Source organism: Delphinus delphis, chromosome 1 (assembly GCF_949987515.2).
Source record: "Delphinus delphis chromosome 1, mDelDel1.2, whole genome shotgun sequence".
NCBI classification, from domain to species: domain Eukaryota; kingdom Metazoa; phylum Chordata; class Mammalia; order Artiodactyla; family Delphinidae; genus Delphinus; species Delphinus delphis.
In genome coordinates this window covers 93,905,872-93,923,155 of record NC_082683.1, presented here as the reverse complement: position 1 = coordinate 93,923,155, position 17,284 = coordinate 93,905,872, and the positions used below count along the sequence as shown (strand labels likewise).

Below are 17,284 nucleotides of genomic sequence, written 5' to 3'. Positions count from 1 at the left end.
ACCTTAGACCACTGCCGTCCTGACACTATGACAACAGTTGCTAATCAGGGAACGGAGGAGGAGACAGAGACAAAGGAGGAACAGCCAAGAAACAATAGTGCAGCCTTGGGGCAGGGTCCTAGTTCCACCTCCAGGGATACACATAACAATATCTTGGAGCTCTTTTCAGAACTAAAACCCAACAAATGGAAGATGTCATCATTCTTAATTCCAGAGAAGACCACCTGAGGCCAGATTAAAGGAAACAGAGAAGCTCATCAAGAGATTACCCAAAACCAGATTAAAGGCTCTGCACACACCCTAATCTTGTCAGCAACCCCACCCTTGAACTATTGCTATAAAATCCCTCACCAAATCCTCCCGGGTTGGGGCACACAGTTTATGAGGTTAGGAGCCCTGTTGTGTGCCTGGCAAAGTTGTTCTTTTCTACTTCACCCCAAACTCTCTCTCTGAGATTCGATTTGGCACTGGTGCACTTTGGCATCAGCATTATTTGTGTGCCCTTCTGCCTCAAAGTCTAACTAGGGATGGCAGACTGGAGCCCAGCTTGCATCTCACTTGGGGTTCAAATATCCTGAGTCAAATTCATGTGTGGTTTAAATCTCTTTGATAATGTATAATTAATGAAAGTGTGGTCCTCAATCCTGGCTACATATTGTTATTGCCTAGAGGGTTTTGTAAAATACCGATGCCAGGGTCCACCCCCCAGAGAATCACACTTAAGTATGCTGGAGTGGGGCCAGTGATAACTCTTTCATTTCAATCTCAGTTAACCTTTATATAGTCACTGAGATGTTCACAGTCTTGTCACTTTCTAGTTTTGGATGATTAGAATCTTGCTGTCATTCTTTCCCTTTTGTTCTCATAAAACCAATGACACAAAGGTTAAAGCCACTGAGAAAGTTTTTCAACAAGTGCAGTTCTGCTCATCGCTTTTCAAATGAGCAATTAATAATTCATAACAATTAACTGAGTTATGACTTTCTCTTTCAATACGTTTCCAAACATGAATAGATTAGATGGTAATTGCTATCAAATTTTATGTTCTATTATTGCATGTGCCCAATAAAAGTTTATCTTTTGGAACTCACTTTGTATTTCCTTTTGATATATTCATAACCAAATGCAATATACTGTATTAAAATATTTATTATTAACCTATCAAATATTAACCACTTTTAAATTATATGGATGAAAGAAAACAGATAGGCTACTTGTTTAAGTTTTCATGATTCTCCTTATTTTAATATGATTTGGATTTGTAGAATACATGCGGGTAAAAACTGATGACATGAGATATTGTATGAGTTCCTGCCCCTTATAAAATTTTTCCAAGGCATATGTATGCCCTTGATTTCCCAGCCACCATTATTCTATGAACAATAAGTGACAAAAACAAACAAAAAAACTTGGACTTTGAAGTCAGCCTCCTAGGTTAAGTCCATACGTATTACCTCATCCTTTGATTCTCAAACTTTAATGTGCATATGAATCACCTGATATCTTGTTAAAATGCAGATCAGTAAGTCTAGGGTGCAACCTGGGATTCTGCATTTCTAACAGATTCCTAAGTGGTGCTGATGCTACTGGTTGAAGGGTCACACATTTAAGTTGTAAGAATCTAGATGACTGTATACAGGTTACCTAGCCTCTCTGAGCCTCAGTTCATTTATCTGTAAACTGGGGATAACTGCTAACGGGGTTTATGCAGATTAAACAAGGCAGTATAAATGGCTTGGCACAGTTCCTGGCACATGGCACACACTTAATAAATAGTGACCATTGTTCTCATTGCAATTAGGAGAGCTAACCTATGACCTCAGTGCTAAACTAGGATAGCTCTGAGATGCCAACTCAGATACAAGATTCTAAGGTTATAGGTCAAAGCAGAGGTACCGAAGATCAGAAAAGTGAGCTAGAAAAGTGGTACTGGAAGTCAGTCTTCTCAGATTTCAACAAGAGTGAGGCACTGTCAGATTTGACACCTCTCTTGTACTGTCAGCCCTTATTAGAGGGCAGGGATCACATTTTATTTGTCTCTTGGTGCTCAAATTTAGCACAATCCTTGACACATAACTACTATTGTACTATTTGTTAAGTGAATGATAGTGTGCATAAATGAGTGAGTAAATGAGTGAATGAATGACTGCATGAAACCAAAGCCAGCCTAGTTGGCTGGGGAGGAGAATTCAAAGGTTTAGCAAGACTCTGTTAAGCAGCCCTTCTATTACCTTGGTTAAAATGAACTTAGTAACCAAAGATGAAATGAAGGGCAGAGTTTTTCTACAGAGTATGGGATGATCTGATCTCATCTGTTTTATATGAAGAACATATTGAACATGACTGATTTAATCATGTCTTATTAGATGTGCCTATCAATAGGTTAAGCATAGTCTCCTCCATCCTAAGACACCAGACAGTCTTTAGTAAAACTGTGACTTCAAATTTTAAGGTCCGATATAACCTGGTAGAATTCATACATTATATCTATATGTCCGTAAGTAGTTTAGCATCCTTGTTGCAAAATCAGCAATTTTATTTTCATTTTAACGAAATAACAGGCAGATGGCAACTAGACATATCAAGGTGATCATTTTGTAAATGTGTAGAAATATCAAATCACTATGCTGTACACCTGGAACTAACATAGTGATACAGGCCAATTAAAAGAATATGTAGACACGGACAGAAAATATATAAAAATACTAATGATGGTTATTTCTGGGGGGTGGGGATTATGGGTGATTGTTAATTTTTACTTTATGCTTTTATGTATTTCTAGTTGTCTGCCATGAACATGTATAGCTTATAAAATTAGAAAGAAAACAATAAATGTCATTAAAAAATAAAAGAAAGAACAGGGGTGTGATATCTCATGAAAGACCTCATAATGCATCCAAGTATTGTCCACATGAGCACTAGTAAAAGTTGGATCAACGCAATCATTGAAAATGCAGTGATTGTCATCTCTGTCATTACATCACTAATATATTGCCAAATTATTCAGTAATAAGCCCTCCTGTAAACTCCCAAACTTTGTCTTTTTATACTCAAAGTCCATGTGAACAATGTAGTTGTCCATATTATTGATTTTCATGATGAAGCATATAGATTAATGTAAGACTAAGTCCATAGGGTCAATAATACTAATTAAAAAGAGGTCTACATGTGATTCTTAAAAATAATTACATCAATATTTCCTTATTTTTGTAGTGTGTTGTCTTTGAGACATACGCTCATTTCCCCCAAAGAGTTGCATAATAGCTTAGAAGAAATAACCACAATACATAATATTAGTCCTATACTTTTGCAGAATATGGGAAGGAATATTGTTAAAAATACATCTTAGCAATTGTTTCTCTTTTAATATATCCAGCGATGTCTGGATGATCTTGACTTTGAAGCATAATGATGAGGTGGGGACTGAGGTTGGACGCAGAGCAGATGAACCATGTGTGGGTCTGAATTTCTGTGTCTATGTGCCTGTTCCAGGTGAAATCCAACTTTACTGGAATTTACATCAAGGTAATCAATTGCCCTATATTTACACATACCTCTTCTCCACACCTTGCAGCAACAGATAACTGAAGGTTGACTGTAATTTTTAAAAATAGAACACTTGACAAAGATGGGATGGAAAGCATGTAGCACTTAAATAGAGATGGGTCATGACATTCCATCCCTGTAGGTAGAGCTACATGATTTAAAATATCCTGGATTCGACAGACTCATTCGCGCTCAAAAGAGCATTGGACAGAAAAGGCAGGGGTTCACAGCACTGATGAACACTTTATTCAGAATAATTATGCCTGATATCAAAGTTGATGATAAAAAAATAAATTCTCCATATGTTCTGTATGTATTTTTTTTTCCTGTGCCCTTAATGTTGTAGCCAGTATTATTACTGTGATTCTCCCTTAGCAGAGCTTTTTGCTGATATTCAAGGTGATGGGTTGTTCTGCAGAATGCAACAGAACGATTCCTCACACCAACATGAGCAATCCTGATTGTATTATGGCCACTCTGACTTCGCTTTCATTAGTTGCTGATTGTACTAAATTGATGCGAAATTGACTTGGCTGGCTTGTAAGCCTTTAAACAGTTGGCACTGACTATGTCTGTGATCTTGCTCTGGAAATTATATGGTCAAAGCCTTCATGTTTCTGAAAATCCTAACATTTTTCTTAAGGTCAATTAGGGCCTGGTGAATATGAATCAGTAAGACTGACTTCCTGTGATACTCATATCAAGATAGAGGACACACTTTAATGAAATGCATGGTTTGGGTTTGTTTTTTTTTTTAATGTTCTCTCTTGCTTCCTGCTTCATATTCTCTCCATTTTATGTAAGAGGTCCTCTGTTTCTTCATTTTTAACTGCTGTGTGAGTTTAAAATAAACCAAACTGTGGTCTGCAGGCCAAATCCAGCCTGTGTCCTGTCTACTATGGCCTATGAACTAAGAATGGTTTTCAAGGTTTTTGGTGATTGAAACAAAATCAAAAGAAGAAGAATTCATGGCACGTGAAAAGTATATGAAATTCAAATTTCAGTGTCGGCAAATAAAGTTTCATTGGAACACAGATACACTCATTCATTTCAGTGTCATCTATGGCTGATTTGAGGCTACAACAGCAGAATGGAGTAGTTGCAACAGAGACTGTCTGGCCCAGGGAGCCTAAAACACTTACTATCTGGCCTTTCACAAAATAAGTTTGCTGACTCTTGGAATAAATCACCAAAGCCTCTGTCTCCATCTGCAGAGTAAAAATGACAAAATCCTAAAAATGCAATAGCAACTCAATTAGCAATAAATATTCACTGGTTTGCCACTTCTCAGGGGTTTGGCTTGGGGGAATTACCCTCTTTAAGTCTCAGTTTTGCTGTCTATAAAATAAGGGAAAAAATGACCTCCCTGGTAGAATGAGATAATGTATACATGTTCCTGACACATAGAAAGTGTACAATAAATAACAATTTTTATTATTTTAAAATAATTATTGTTCCTAAAAAATTGGTGCATATGGAAACAGGTCAGACCATTTTTGCGACTTCAGGATCACAGAATTTCAGACCAAGAAGGAGCCTTAGAACATCCAAACCACGTCTAGAATTTCACAGGAGGAGCTGCATAGGAAAGGCTGAAGTCGTGGAGCAAACATCCCTTGGGGAGGTGGTAACAGTCACACCCAGATCAAGTCACTGTGCTGACTCTTATTCCCCTACAAGTTTCAGGTGGGTTGGCCCTTTTCCAATTGAGCTGATTTTCATACTTAGACATTTTCTTTATGTAACTTTAGAAGATTTTGAAATTCTCTCTCTTTCACACACACACACACTCACTAGTGTGTAAAGAATGGCTCAAGGTGAAACTCCACTTAGGCACTGTCTAAAGTAAGGAAAGAACTACATGTATTGTGTTTCTGATGGCCTTCTGATCATTTCACTATCAGATAGGCTGCTTTGATTCTGGGCTACTAGTAGACACAACTGTACCTGGCTTTCTTCATGAGCTTTGGCCTTTCACACAACTTTCACTGTTAAACTTGAATGGTTCTACAGTGTGAAATGGTATAATTTGTGCATACTTGTCATTCTCAAGATTCTCTTTAAATAAAGGGGTGAAAATTAGCGTGGGTGGCCAAGGTAATATGGAAAGTTGCCCAGCCAGGTCAGAACTGAGGTTCCTCTCTAAGCTGAGCACAGGTTAGCAGAGTAGTAGGCAAACCTCAGAATGTCAGGAGGGAGCCTGGAATTGCTGTTAGTAATTCCACTATTTGTATTTGTTCTATGCTGAGCTTCAGCAATTCAAGAGACTCGGGTTTTGAATGTATTAGGATATGATCCTACTGTGAAGGGCATTCTGAAAAACTCACTTCTTCCAACCTGCTCCATCAGCCTTTGCTTCTGTGGTGGTTCTGAGTGAGCCATCAGTGGTGTGAAGCATTAGAACACTCTCCACAGTGTAAGTGTAAACCCCAACTCCTCTGCTCATAGCTGGCACTGGGTCCCTGATGTATTAGAGGTCAGTGGATTTTCCTATCAATCCCAACTTAAAGAATGAAGGGAAAACAGGACTGTCACTGGAAAGTGATGGCTATTAGCATGACTGAGTAGTTTGGCACTGTTCTGCTGAATCAGGAGAAATTTCACAACTGGGAGCAACCCTGGGTTTGCTCTTCTAGCTGACAAAATGAGCCATTTCCCTCCAGGAGGACAACCCAGCATATCTGTAATACCTACAAATAGCCACTTTCTATCTTCCTTCTTTCTAATATTTTCATTTCTAAATTACCTCTGGGAGGCTCCTACTGGTTCTATTTAACGAGCACTTCATTCCCACACTTAGGAGTTGAAAACAGTAACATCAAGTGCCCTTCCAGGTATTTATTTTTCATCACTGTTATGTATGTGGTGCTCAGCAAGGGAAATGAGACCGGTGTTCAAGTTGACAGCAAGGAGATTAAAAACTTGGATTCGGTGACGCCATTCACTTTTACAACAGAGCTATAAGAACCAAATGAGTGAAATCATGTGTCTAGGATTGCAAATGCTCTGAAGCATCGCAGACATCCTTGTTTAAGTGGCATGCCACCTGTCAATGGATTCAACATGTGAGGGCAACTGGTAAAATGTGAACTGGACATTTCAGCATAACACAGCAAATGGCAGGAGACTCCGACTAGAGCAATTGAAAAATTACAAGTTAGGTTTAAGGTATTTGCCCAAGGAGGTATAATCTTCATCTCAGAGAAGCAATTGGAAGCATCATCTGAAGGATCACAAGTTGTCAGGCTTGTAGAAGTTAATCTCAGACCAAAAAAAAAGAAAGAAAGAAAAAGAGATCCCCCTGAACTATGGTAGCAGAAAAGCTATGATAGGAACCAATTAATCTCTAGAAAAAAGAAGTTATATAAGTCTTAAGTCTGATTCTTGGAAACCAGAAGTGAGGACTGAGAACAAGGCTAGTGAGAGTATGAGAGTCTGTCTGTTGGTAAGGAGATTCTAGAGGACAGCTGAGCAGCTGAACTGGGGGTCTTAATACAAATTGAGCTGTGTCTCTCACTCTACCTTCCCTTTGCCCCATGGTCTTGGTGCGAAAGTCAGAGCTGGAAAGTTGGGGAGGCCCTAGAGATCTTTTCACTTGACTTTTCTTTTAAGCAGAAACTCGCCAAAAAAGCATCATTCACAGGAGCCCATTCAACTTCTGTTTGAGATTTTCCAGAGTCTGGGGATTTATCATAACTCAAGGCACTCTACTGTATATTCTCAAACACATGGAGAGAATAATTGTTGGAAAGTACAAGGCTGAAAACCCAACTCTCTCTTTTTACCCACTGGTCCCTATTCTATCTTCCTGAAATAACAAGTCCTTCTGTTACGTAGTAGTCCTCTAAAACTGGTTGACAACTGTAACACGTTAAATCATATGCTTACAAGCCTTTTTAAACTCTCTTTCATATGAAAAACCCTTCATCAAAGACAGAACCCTCCTATGCCACTGCTTCGTTAAAATGTTTTTTTTTCCCGATGACTGACTCTTGCTGTGGGCTGTCCAGGGCATGTGTCAGGGGAACTAAAACTGTTTTGGTCCTTGTTTTGTGTGAAATTGTGTTAGCTTCTTAGCCACTCATGACAAAATGTTGTATGGAATTGAACTTGAATGGAAGCTAAGATTCCCACATATTTGCCAATTGAACAACTTGTTAACACAGCTCTACGCCATTCTACATTTTTGCAGTTTGTTTTTATAGCCTTAATTTGTAGCACAGTGCCTAGTATATAGTAGGGACTTAATAACTGTTCACCAAAAGCTCATAAGAAATCCTCATATAGCCCTGTTGGTTAGTTTAGAAGTCTCCCAGTTTTCTCTAGGTACTCTATTAGAAACAGTTTGTGATTTTATTTAAAACATTAACTTGTGTGTTCTTGTGTTTGAAAGAGGGTCTAAGATCCTACGTTTCCCCCCCAAGAATATTTTGTATTCTTCTTAAGGTTTGGGACAGTATCCCTTAAAGGTTTTTAATAGCATTGGTCTCTTATGTGACGTTGTTATCTCCCTACTACCAATAAGTGATACTAGTAGTTCACTGACTGCTTCTTCCACTCTTTTGGGCGAAGAAATTCTCATCAATGCAAGCCAACAATTAGCAGGACACATCTTTTAGCAGATATCTTGATATGTGAATTCCCCCATTTTGGAAGATTACAGAGCATTTAGATTTCCTAATTTGGCTTTGGACAATATCTATATCCTCTAAATGGTTGTATCGTCTATAATATACACTCATAATACCTTTTCTATAAGATCTTTGATCTTCACTGAAAAATATTGCACTGTCTCTAATTCACAGTGCAAGTCTATACCTTCTTGACATACATCTCTCCTTTCTAATCATATTATCTATTTCTTTCAAAGTTTTACCCTTGAATATCTTTATTGCAAGCAGGCATTACATTCCATCTCCATAATACCTGCATATTTATCCCTGGAATTAAAAGCTTGTATTCTTGATGATTATTGTGGTAGGTGGAGAAAAATGTCTCCCTAAAGATGTCTATATCCTAATTCCTGGAACCTGTTCCTTTACATGACAAAAGGGATGTGATTAAATTAAGGCCTTTCAGATGGAAAGATTATCTGTGGGTCTCCACTCTAATCACATGGGTCCTTAGAAGTGGAGACTTGTGTCCAGGCTGTGGTTTGAGAAAGATGTGGTGATGGAAGAAAGGCACAGAGAAATGGAAAGTTCCTGGCTTTGAAGGTAGAGGAAGGGGCCACAAGCCAAGGAATGCAGGTGGCCTCCAGAAGCTGGAAAAGGAAAGGAAACAGGCTCTCCCCTAGAACCTCCAGCAGGGAATGCAGCCCTGTCGACACCGTGATCTTAGCCCAGTGAGACCCTTATTTACTTCTAAATACAGAACTGTAAGAAAATATATTTGTGTTGTTTTGAGCCACTAAATTTGTGGTAATTGGTGATGATTTTCTACAGCAGCAGTAGAAAATAAATACACTTATTATGCAAACACTGGGAAGGGATACACCTAAGCCAAGGAATTTTGTTCCCCAAACTTTCTCTTATTTTTCTCCTGAGAATAACTGTGGCCTTTTTTTTAACTTTATGGTTTGCCACAGTGTCTGGTTTTACAGTTTTATAAGGGTATTTTCACTATATTTCTCTTAAATTTAATTGAAAAATCTTCTTGATCAGGCCGTTGAGCCTCCTACTAAATACATGTTTTCCTGTTCTTGGTAATATATGTACTGATCCCTTCCAAGAACACATATTCTGATACTATAGACCATGGTCCAGGAACTTAATCTCAGCCTTCCTGTTGTTATGTGTGCTTAGTTCTTGATTTCCTACATTCTCTGTTATCTTCCAAATCATAACATTTAGCTACGTCACAAAATATTTTGACTTTAACCCAAATATTCACACTATAAGTTCTTCTGAAAGCACCATTAGTATTCATATAAATTAGGTAAAAATGTGGGGAAATTGCTGGCTTTAATAAACATTGCATGATATTCCAGTGTAGCTTATACATTCACCAGGAAGACAATACATCTCCTCATTAGCCTCACTGGTTCTATGTGTGAGTATTCCTATTTCATTTTTCAAACCAAAAAAATCACACACCTGACCTATGTCTAGTCTTCTTGGTGCCATTAACAAGTGTTCCATTATTTTCCAATACAGGTTAACCAACCATATTTTGTGTGAAGCACGAAACGTTACTTTCTCTTTAGAAGGTTCAGCTTTATTCTCTGGGATGTGGCTCATGCCTCTTCTCGGATTTCAAAGGGGTGCATTAAAAAAAAAATCTCTTTCTCCTCAATCTCATTCTTCTGTGGAGCAACCTCAGTACTAAGTTTGATTCTGCCTGTCCTCTTTGAAATCTTTTTATTTCTGCTTTCTTTCCTGAATTGTGCATTCCATGCTGTCTAAAGTCCACTCATTCTGATGGTTTTCAAGTGTTTCACCTTTTGTCTGAGAGACCAGCTTACATTCATGGTGCACACAATCAGTGGCCCCCTCACGAGAAAGTTCACTAATGAGCCTGGAGTTATCGATTTCCCCAGCTGAAGACACACAATTGCTTTTGGGGTCACCTTTGTTTCAATCACTTGAATTAGTCTTGTCTCTGATCAAGGGATTTTTAGAATCCCCTAGGTCAACAATTTGATACTCAATAGTGGCCATTCTGGCTGCACTTTCTGCACTATCGTTGTACAATTAGTTTGAAACATGGATTCTTACCTCGTTCTTTGACAAATCAACTTGTGCTTGGAACTAGCTAATAATAATTGAGATCTTACTATGGACCATGAGCTCCACATTATTTTCCTTGAATCTTCACAATTACCATATGTGTTAGGTCCTAGTATTATCCTAATTTTTAGATGAAAAACTAGCCTTAGGGAGCCCAAGTAATTTCCTCTAAGTCCTGCAGGTAGTAAGGGGTGGAGATGGGATTCAAACCCGGGTCTGTATGACTCCAGAGCCTAAGAGTGTACTCACGTAGTTCTATTCATAGGATGTAAGCGACAGTGTCAGCAACTGAATCTCTTTCTTTATTTTCTATTCCCAAATCCAAGTCCTTTTGGACTGCAGTTCTACCTTGCTCCTCTTGCCAGTCCTCTGGGGGACTGGAACCCTGTGTCTGGATCCCTCAGACTCTGTCCTGATACCTACGACATCTCCTCCCTGGCCCCACTTACCTAAATGTGCACTTAATCCCTGCTCATTGCTGCGAATGCTGCTATCAGCCCTAGTTGACCACTGTGTTTCTTCTTGGCCTTGATTTCTTCTTGCCAGGTTAATATCACTGTCACTAATAATGTGGCCAACCCAAGGATGGGTTCAACTCAGGGCAAGCAGAAGCATATGTGTGTGTGTGTGTGTGTGTGTGTGTGCGCGCGTGCACGCACATGTGCGTACGCGTGCACATGTGATGTAGGGAGTGACTGGGGAGGGGAGAGAGAGAGAGATTGATTTGAGAGGCATTTTTGAATGTATTCATGTATATGCAGACAAAGGAATGATATGAAAAATATTTATCAACTTACAAGCACTAACTACTTAGTATGAATACCTGCTCTAGTACTGGTATCCAGTACCAGCTGGTGCTGAAGGCACACCACTGACAGGTATTACCCTGTTAGTTGCTAGATCTTGGGGGGCATCTAAGAGATCCTAGGGAAGGCACTTAAGGATCTTAATGCAATAGCCATTTACCAACTGGCAAAAGGCTTTCTATATTTTAACGAAGAATATCAGTCCTGTGTGGGTGGGTCGAGGAAAGAAAAGAAGATTTCAGAAAGAGATAAAACGATTGTATGCTCAAAGGTGTATTTGAAATATGTGAAATTTATACAGTAAATCCAGTCTTACCCTGTTCCAGTCCTTCCTTTACAGAGTAGTCAGAATAATCTTTCTAAAACAGAATTTTATCCTTTCTCTGTTTGAAACTGCATGGTGGATCCCATGTCTCCCCTGTATGATGGTCCTCACACCTATTCTCTGATGAGATAAAACTTCGTAGCTTGGCATTCAAGAAACTACAAGATCTGGTCTCTGGTTGCTTCTTCAACATTTTCCCTTCTTCCCAACACACACAACACACACACCATTTACCCTCTAATCATATCAAAACCATTTGATATTTCTGGAACATAGTGCATTACCTCATGAACTTTTTGCCCAAGAAGTTCCATCCTGGAAAACATCCACTAATACTAGAGTACACAAACAAATGTCACCTCTCTGGGAAGCCTTACTCCCCATCTGGGCTTCACTAAAGTCAGGCACATAGCACTTGGCTCTGATCACCTTCTAACCGTTAGGTGCTTGTCAGCCTCGCACTCCAGATTGTGAACTTCATGTCTACATGTCCAAAGCAGCTATCTCTCTTCATCCTTTAGCCTCTACTGTAAGCTCAATACCTAATTTATAGTAGGTACTCAAGAAATACTCAAGAAGTTTTTGGAACCAAGATGGCAGAGTAGAAGGATGTGCTCTCACTCCCTCTTGCGAGAACACCAGAATCACAACTAACTGCTTAACAATCATTGACAGGAAGACACTGGAACTCACCAAAAAAGATACCCCACATCCAAAGCCAAAGGAGAAGCCATAATGAGATGGTAGGAGGGGCGCAATCACAATAAAATCAAATCCCATAACTGCTGGGTGGGTGAATCACAAACCTTCAGAGTGAAGGTCCTGAGCCCCACGTCAGGCTTCTGAACCTTGGGGTCCGGTAATGGGAGGAGGATTTCCTAGAGAATCAGACTTTGAAGGCTAGTGGGATTTGATTGCAGGACTCTGACAGGACTGGGGGAAACAGAGACTCCACTCTTGGAGGGCACACACAAAGTAGTGTGTGCATCAGGACCCAGGGGAAGGAGCAGTGACCCCAGGGGAGACTGAACCAGACCTACCTGCTAGTGTTGGAGGGCGTCCTGCAGAGGCAGTGGGTGGCTGTGCCCCACCATGAGGACAAGGACACTGCCAGCGGAAGTTCTGGGAAGTACTTCTTGGCGTGAGCCCTCCCAGAGTCCGCCATTAGCCCCACCAAAGAGCCCGGGTAGGCTCCAGGGCTGGATAGCCTTAGGCCAAACAGCCAACAGGGAGTGAACCCAGCCCCACCCATCAGCAGTCAAGCGGATTAAAGTTTTACTGAGCTCTGCCCACCAGAGCAACAGCCAGCTCTACCCACCACAAGTCCCTCCCATCAGGAAACTTGCACAAGCATCTTAGATAGCCTCATCCACCAGAGGGCAGACAGCAGAAGCATGAAGAATTACAATCCTGCAGCCTCTGGAACAAAAACCACATTCACAGAAATATAGACAAGATGAAAAGGCAGAGGGCTACGTACCAGATGAAGGAACAAGATAAAACCCCAGAAAAACAACTAAATGAGGTGGAGATAGGTAAACTTCCAGAAAAAAAATTCAGAATATTGATAGTGAAGATTATCCAGGACCTCGGAAAAAGAATGGAGGCAAACGATGCAGGGGACACGGGTTTGTGCTCCGGTCCAGGAGGATCCCACATGCCGCGGAGCGGCTGGGCCCATGAGCCGTTGATGCTGAGCCTGCATGTCTGGAGCCTGTGCTCCGCAACGGGAGAGGCCACAGCAGTGAGAGGCCAACATACCGCAAAAAGGAAAAAAAAAAGAATGGAGGCAAAGATTGAGAAGATGCAAGAAATGTTTAACAAAGACCTAGAAGAATTAAAGAACAAACAAACAGAAATGAACAATAAAATAACTGAAATGAAAAATACACTAGAAGGAATCAATAGCAGAATAACTGAGGCAGAAAAACGGATAAGTGACCTGGAAGACAGAATGGTGGAATTCACTGATGCAAACAGAATAAAGAAAAAAGAATGAAATGAAGACAGCCTAAAAGACCTCTGGGACAACATTAAACGCAACAACATTTGCATTATAGGGGTCTCAGAAGGAGAGGAGAGAGAGAAAGGACCCAAGAAAATATTTGAAGAAATTATAGTCGGAAACTTCCCTAACATGGGAAAGAAAATAGCCACCCAAGTCCAGGAAGCGCAGAGAGCCCCAGGCAGGATAAAGCCAAGGAGAAACATGCTGAGACACATAGTAATCAAATTGGCAAAAATTAAAGACAAAGAAAAATTATTGAAGGCAGCAAGGGAAAAATGACAAATAACAAACAGGGAACTCCCATAAGGTTAACAGCTGATTTCTCAGCAGAAATTCTACAAGCCAGAAGGGAGTGGCATGATATATTTAAAGTGATGAAAGGGAAGAACCTACAACAAAGATTACTCTAGCTGGCAAGGATCTCATTCAGATTCCATGGTGAAATCAAAAGCTTTACAGAAAAGCAAAAGCTAAGAGAACTCAGCACCACCAAACCAGCTCTACAACAAATGCTAAAGGAACTTAACTAAGTAGGAAACACAAGAGAAGAAAAGAACCTACAAAAACAAACCCAAAACAACTAAGAAAATGGTACTAGGAACATACATATCAATAATTACCTTAAACATGACTGGATTAAATGCTCCAACCAAAAGACACAGGCTTGCTGAAGGGATACAGAAACAAGACCCATATATATGCTGTCTACAAGAGACCCATTTCAGACCTAGGGACACATACAGACTGAAAGTGAGGGGATGGAAAAAGATATTCCACGCAAATGGAAATCAAAATAAAGCTGGAGTAGCAATAGCAATACTCATATCAGATAAGATAGACTTTAAAATAAAGAATGTTACAAGAGACAAGGAAGGACGCTACATAATGATCAAGGGATCAATCCAAGAAGAAAATATAACAATTATAAATATATATGCACCCAACATAGGAGCACCTCAATACATAAGGCAACTGCTAACAGCTATAAAACAGGAAATCAACAGTAACACAATAATAGTGGGGGACTTTAACACCTCACTTACACCAATGGACAAATCATCCAAACAGAAAATAAATAAGGAAACAGAAGCTTTAAATGACACAATAGACCAGATAGATTCAATTGATATTTATAGGACATTCCATCCAAAAACAGCAGATTACACTTTCTTCTCAAGTGCGCACAGAACATTCTCCAGGATAGATCACATCTTGGGTCACAAATCAAGACTCAGTAAATTTAAGAAAATTGAAATCATATCAAGCATCTTTTCTGACCACAACGCTATGAGATTAGAAATCAATTACAGGGAAAATAATGTAAAAAACACAAACACATGGAGATTAAACAATATGTTACTAAATAACCAAGAGATCACTGAAGAAATCAAAGAGGAAATCAAAAAATACCTAGAGACAAATGACAATGAAAACATGATGATCCAAAACCTATGGGATGCAGCAAAAGTAGTTCTAAGGGGGAAGTTTATAGCTATACAAGCCTACCTCAAGAAACAAAAAAAAAATCTCAAATAATCTAACCTTACACCTAAAGGAACTAGAGAAAGAAGAATAAACAAAACCCAAAGTTAGCAGAAGGAAAGAAATCATAAAGATCAGAGCAGAAATAAATGAAATAGAAGCAAAGAAAACAAAAGCAAAGATAAATAAAACTAAAAGCTGGTTCTTTGAGAAGATAAACAAAATTGATGAACCAGTAGCCAGAGTCATCAAGAAAAAGAGGGAGAGGAATCAAATCAATAAAATTAAAAATGAAAAAGGAGAAGTTACAACAGACACCGCAGAAATACAAAGCACCCTAAGAGACTACTACAAGTAACTCTATGCCAATAAAATGGACAACCTGGAAGAAATGGACAAATTCTTAGAAAGGTATAACCTTCCAAGACTGAACCAGGAAGAAATAGAAAATATGAACAGACCAATGACAAATAATGAAATTGAAACTGTGATTAAAAATCTTCCAACAACAAAAGCCCAGGACCAGATGGCCTCACAGGTGAATTATATAAACATTTAGAGACGAGCTAACATCCATACTTCTCAAACTCTTCCAAAAAATTGTGGAGGAAGGAACACTCCCAAACTTATTCTATGAGGCCACCATCACCGTGATACCAAAACCAGACAACGATACTACAAAAAAAGAAAATTACAGACCGATATCACTGATGAATATAGATGCAAAACTCCTCAACAAAATACTAGCAAACAGAATCCAACAACACATTAAAAGGATCATACACCATGATCAAATGGGATTTATCCTAGGGATGCAAGGATTCTTCAGTATATGCAAATCAAGCAATGTGATACACCATATTAACAAACTGAATAATAAAAACCATATGATCATCTCAATAGATGCAGAAAAAGCTTTTGACAGAATTCAACACCGATTTATGATAAAAACTCTCCAGAAAGTGGATATAGAGGGAACCTACCTCAACATAATAAAGGCCATATACGACAAACCCACAGCCAACATCATTCTCAATGGTAAAAACTGAAAGCATTTTCTCTAAGATCAGGAACTAGACAAGGATATCCACTCTTGTCACTATTATTCAAGATAGTTTTGGAAGTCCTAGCCACGGCAATCAGAGAAGAAAAAGAAATAAAAGTAATACAAATTGGAAAAGAAGAAGTAAAACTGTCACTGTTTGCAGATGACATGATACTATACATAAAGAATCCTAAGGATGCCACCAGAAAACTACTAGAGCTAATCAATGAATTTGGCAAAGTTGCAGGATACAAAATTAATGCACAGAAATCTCTTGCATTCTTATATATTAATGATGAAAAATCTGAAAGAGAAATTAAGGAAACACTCCCATTTACCACTGCAACAAAAAGAATAAAATACCTAGGAATAAACCTACCTAGGGAGACAAAAGACCTGTATACAGAAAACTATAAGACACTGATGAAAGAAATTAAAGATGATACCAACAGATGGAGAGATATACCATGTTCTTGGATTGGAAGAATCAACATTGTGAAAATGACCATACTACCGAAAGCAATCTACAGATTCAATGCAATCCATATCAAATTACCAATGGCATTTTTTACAGAACTAGAACAAAAAATCTTAAAATTTGTATGGAGACACAAAAGACCCCAAATAGCCAAAGCAGTCTTGAGGGAAAAAAATGGAGCTGGAGGAATCAGACTCCCTGACTTCAGACTATACTACAAAGCTACAGTAATCAAGACAATATGATACTGTCACAAGAACAGAAATATAGATCAATGGAACAGGATAGAAAGCCCAGAGATAAAGCCATGAACCTATGGTCAACTAATCTATGACAAAGGAGGCAAGGATATACAATGGAGAAAAGACAGTCTCTTCAATAAGTGGTGCTGGGAAAACTGGACAGCTACGTGTAAAAGAATGAAATTAGAACACTCCCTAACACCATACACAAAAATAAACTCAAAATTGATCAATGACCTAAATGTAAGACTGGACACTATAAAACTCTTAGTGGAAAACATAGGAAGAACACTCTTTGACATAAATTACAGCAAGAGGTTTTTTGATCCACCTCCTAGAGTAATGGAAATAAAAACAAAAATAAAGAAATGGGACCTAATGAAACTTCAAAGCTTTTGCACAGCAAAGGAAACCATAAACAAGATGAAAAGACAACCCTCAGAATGGGAGAAAAGATTTGCAAGTGAAGCAACTGACAAAGGATTAATCTCCAAAATATGCAAGCAGCTTATGCAGCTCAATATCAAAAAAACAAATAACCCAATCCAAAAATGGGCAGAAGACCTAAACAGACATTTCTCCAAAGGAGACATACAGATGGCCAAGAAGCACATGAAAAGCTGC

The 17,284-nt window shown here is 39.0% G+C and overlaps 1 protein-coding gene across 7 annotated transcripts in view; it reads right to left on the bottom strand.

Annotated features, from left to right (window-relative positions):
- Positions 1–17,284, bottom strand: part of NTNG1 (netrin G1) — a 325,438-nt gene that overhangs the window by 32,414 nt on the left and 275,740 nt on the right. The window lies entirely within an intron of this gene.